Source organism: Morus notabilis, unplaced genomic scaffold (assembly GCF_000414095.1).
Source record: "Morus notabilis unplaced genomic scaffold, ASM41409v2 Scaffold101, whole genome shotgun sequence".
Classification (NCBI taxonomy): domain Eukaryota; kingdom Viridiplantae; phylum Streptophyta; class Magnoliopsida; order Rosales; family Moraceae; genus Morus; species Morus notabilis.
In genome coordinates, this window is record NW_010364303.1 from 405,874 (window position 1) to 411,139 (window position 5,266).

Below are 5,266 nucleotides of genomic sequence, written 5' to 3' on the forward strand. Positions count from 1 at the left end.
TTATAATAAAAAAATTAAATATAATAATTTTAAAAAAAAACTTATGATAATAAAATTAAAATTTTAAACTTAAATCAGTAAAATAATAAGACTTAAAAATATGCGATATTAATTAGGTGATACAACTAGTCAACTAGTCTTTTAAGACTGAACTAGGTTTTCTTCAGCTAGCTGGCACTTAGTGGGTTAGGTAATAGTACCCTTCCTTTCTTTCAGAATCTTCTCTTTTTCTTTATTTTCTTTAACACTTGAAAGTCTTGTTACCCTTTGGTACTGTTGAAAATTTGGGCCGGACCAGGCCGGCCCGAAGCTTGTTACTGTGGGCCCGGGCCTAGACTCAGCCCGGCCCGAATTTGTACAAGTCCGAGCCTGGCCCGGCCTTAGTGCAGGGCCGGACTGGACCGTAATTCTAGGCCCGTGGCGGCCCGAGCCTAGCCCGGAGAGTCCGAATGGCCCGAAATGGCCCAAAGGCTTAAAATTTTTTTTATTTACTTGTTTCTGCCTTTTTTTTCACTTATTTCTGGCCCTAATTGGCCAAGCCCAACAGTAATATTACCGTTATGCTGACTCACTGCCGTGAGGCAGTGAGTCTGCTTTTTTTTTTATTTACTTGTTTCTAGGCTTTTTTTCACTTGTTTCTGGCCCAATTGGCCAAGCCCAAGGTAATATTACCGTTGGAACTCACTGCCCTGAGGCAGTGAGTCTGTTTTTTTTATTACTTATTTCTGGCCCTTTTTTTTGGTTTACTTGTTTGAGTTTCTGACTCACTACCGTGAGGCAGTGAGTCTAAACTAAAGCAGAGGGTTGCAAGCCTGCAGCCCTCTGCTTTTTTTTTACTTGTTTGAACTTTGAATGTTTTTGGCCTTTTTTTTTTAGTTGCACTTGTTTGTGGCCCAAGCGGCCAAGCCCAATGGTAATTTTATCGTTGGGTTACCGCTGACTCACTGCCGTGAGGCAGTGAGCCTGAAGCATAGGGCTGCAGGCCTTCTGTTTTTTTTTGTAACTTTTTTCCCCCTAAAATCTTAAATTTTATCTATCAATACCCCTTCCATTAACCCATTTTTTCACACAACACAACTTTCACTCTCTCTATTCTCTTCTTATTCTCTAATTTTTTTCTCATCTCTCAATTCTCACTCACATTAATTCTCTCAATTTTGTTATTTCATTTTTGTTGGAAAAAAAATTGTGGTGATTCTCTAATCTCTACTCTAGTCTCTACTTCAATTTTCAAGTCACAATTCCATTATCCATATCAAGTAATCAAGGTATTGATAAATTTTAAAATTATAAATGTTTTAATTTTTTATATCTAATTTATTGTGAATATTTAATTTTTAGTGTTAGCATGTATTAATATGTTTATTGTTGTTATTATTATTATAGGAAATAGAAAATGGAACCAAATATGTATAGGTATGGTCTTGATGGTGTTGACTACTATGGAATGGATAATCAAGACATTGAAGAAGCAACAATTCAACAAATAGAGGCGGGTGACCAAGTAGGTGACATGTCACAAAATATCAATATTCAACCGAATCAACCATCAAAAATGCCGATGGGCTCAAGTTCAATATCATCAACGACAACAAAACATGCGACACAACGTGCAGAATGTTGGAAATTGACGTTGGAGGTAAGAAAATAAAATTAGCTACATGTATATATTGTAAAAAAGTTTTGACCGCAAATTCTATAAGTGGAACTCGACACTTGAGAGATCACAGAGTTAAATGCGCTAGACTACATCAAGCCAGGACATATATGATGCCATTTCTTGGATTCATAATTCAAACCCCGCATTGCTGAGTTTAAGAGGTATTGTAAAGCAGAAGGCATGAAGCCTAGAAAGTTTGGTCTTGACATGTCTGTTAGGTGGAATTCAACATATATGATGTTGAAGAGTACTTTTCCATATAAAAATATTATCACTATTTTTTTCAATACAAAAATGGGCAAAACAATGTTGCAGGAAGATGACTGGTTTATTTGTGAATGATTTGTGTCTTTTTTTAGAGGTTTTTATGATTCTATTGTTTTATTATTTGGTATTTATTGTCCTACTTCTCCATTAGTGTTGCATCAAATTTGTGAGATTACAGACTTATTTGAAACGTATAGAAATGATATGTTATTTAAATCGATAGTAGAAAAAATGTAAGCAAAGTTTAGGAAATATTGGTCTGACATTCCTCTATTGTATTGTTTAGCTATTATTTTGGATCCTAGAGTAAAATTAGCCGGTCTTGGAAATGTTCTTTCTCATATCGGTGGCCAGTTGGACATAGATTATACTTCACAGGTTGTTAACATACGTGAGAAGTTGTTTGAGATTTATGCAATTTACGAGAACAAGTTCGGTAACTTGACAACTCAACAAGACCAGCCGGCCCACTCAAAAAAGAAGTTTTGGAATTTTATATCTTCTCATCGTGGTGGCTCTAGTTCGTCATCAACTGTGACTCCGAGTGTCATGCCACCACCATCAACACCAACAACGACATAATGTAGGGAGCTCAATAGATACCTTAAGACAGAATTCTCGGTGATAGATGATGCTGATAATGATGACAATTTCCAAATTTTGGCATGGTGGAGGCTACAAGGTGTAAGATTTTTAGTACTTTCAATATTAGCACGTGATATCTTGACTATTCCAGTATCAACAGTGTCTTTAGAATCTGCCTTTAGCACAGCTGAGAGGATAATTGAAGAAAGAAGGACTTCTTTGACTCTAGAAATGGTTGAGGTGCTAATATGTCTAAAAGATTAGAAAAATGCTTCTTTGCGAATGCAACACACAGCCGAAGACAGCGATTTAATGGATCAATTTCAAAACTTATACATTGACGATGACGCTTCTGATGCCGAGAGTAGTGTAGCAGGCAGTTAGATATTTTTGTTTCTTAAGTATATATAAATTGTAACTATGAAAATAATACTGCACTCTTTTTTTCTTACCAAGGTTTTATCCCAATGGGTTTTTCTTAGTAAGGTTTTTAATGAGTCAGTTATAATTACATAAATAAAGTCTTATTCCATTAAAATTTTACAATATTCACTATTTATTATAAATTTTTTTTTTAATTTTTATAAATCATGCTCGGGCCGGACTGAGCCGATTCGGGCCGGCCCGGCCCTAGGTCTGTCGAGCCTTAGGGTCGGGCTGGGCTTATATAAAATTATTTAGGGCCAGACCAGCCCAGCCCGAACTACACTTTCGAGCCACCAGGCCAGGTGACCCGAATTTTCAACTCTACCCTTTGGGTATGAGCCTGAGGCTTTATCCTTTCTTAACGAAAGCCTCTTATTTAATATTATAAAAGCGTCAATACGCTTCTCCTTGTGGCATTGACACGTGGTACACGTATTGTTCATGTTTCATTTTTCTACCTTTTTTCATAAAATATTTTCAACTACAATTCGTTAAATTATTTTTCTCTTCTTTAATTTCTCAATTAATATATATTTGGATATATATATTTACAAATATATCCTTACTCAAGTAGTTTTTTTTTTTTTTTTATTTACAATTCAATATGTACACCTTAATTAGTTTTTTGTTTGATTTGTTTTAAAAAATTATGCTTTAAATTTTTAAAAACACTGTTACTAAAATAATTAAGCTCAATATACACTTGCGTAAATATATTTTTTTTACCAATACACCCTAATTAGTTTTCTATTTAATTTGTCCAGATTAAATTATTTCTTTTAGCATGTTTGATTTTATATTTATAAAAATATAACATCTGATAGAAACATATGTTGTGATTGAAACACACATTTTAATACTCTCTCAAATAAAAATACACACACATATTTTAATACATCTATGTTTAAAATCTGTTTTTTTTTAAAATGCACTTAATTCTTTGAAACTTATATATCTATTTAATTGTTTTTTTAATCTTTTTTACTATTGTGTGTTTAAAATCAAAATAGGTTTTAATAATAGACTGCTTTAATAGCACACACAATAACACGCGCGGAGCGTCCCTGAAACTAGCTTATCAAAAAAATTCAAAATAATATCACTATAAAAAGATAGGACTTGTTATCGTCTCTAATAGGGGTGAAATTCGGCCGGATATGGTCGGTTTTTTGGTAAGATTTGGGCCGGCCCGCAAGAATCAGACTGAGAAAACCTGTGGCCCGCAACAGCTCACTTACTCCCAGAACCCATACACCATTAGGTTACCTCGGGTCGGCCGGGTTACTTACTATCATGCCATCATAAGCCATGATTTGGGCCATCAGATGCCATGATTTGGGCGGGCCTGGTAGGTATCATACTATCATGCCATCAGAAGCCATGATTTGGGCCTGAATGATTGGGCGGGCCTGGATTGAACAATTGTAGTTGAAAATTTCAGGCTACAGGGAGAAAGTGAGATGAAGAAGAAGAAGAGGAACGGCGGAGCGGAGGAATTGAGGAGAAGAAGAAGCGACGATGGAGGAAACACTCAGAGAGAAGAAGAGGAATGACGGAGGAATTTACTTTCAGCCGGGTCGGCCTACTGTGGGTTGAAAAGAGACCAGCCTGCGCCTCTACCCGTAAATTTCAGGTTGGCCTTATTTTAAACCGGGAAAAGGGAAAAAAAATTGAATATTCAGGTAGTGTCGGGTCGGGTAGGTCGGGTTATGTCGGGTAGGGTCAGATTTCTTACACCCCTAGTCTCTAATATGTGTGTGTGTGCGCGTGTGTGTATATATATATATATATATATATATTTATGAGCATTTCGTCTTTGCAAGCAAAAGGTCACGGTAAGAATACTTTGCATTTAGTTCACCATTTGATAACATTTAAAAATAAGCAGTATTAACATAATATATACATTGATCGATACACCTAACTTTGAAAATGAGAACATATGATTTAAAGTGTAGAATCTCAATGTTGGAGGATACCCATGCACACATTTACACACGTGTTTTTTTTTTAAGAAAAACTTACGTGCGGGGTTCTAGAGGCTTATTATTCAATCCGGCGAAAAGAATTTGGGTGCGTTTGGAATTTATTCCAAAATGATTTTATTTTCTGTATGAAAATAGAAATGAAAACGTTTTCATTTTCATTTTAGAATTATTTCTGAAATGCGTTTGGTAGTTTTATTCAGAGATTGATTTCAGTTTTAAAAAAAAAACTGAAACTACATTTGGTGGTTTAATTTTTAAAAACATGTAATAATATTTAAAATAATAATATATTAAATAAATATTATTATTAAATATATTAAATAATAATATATTAAATAAA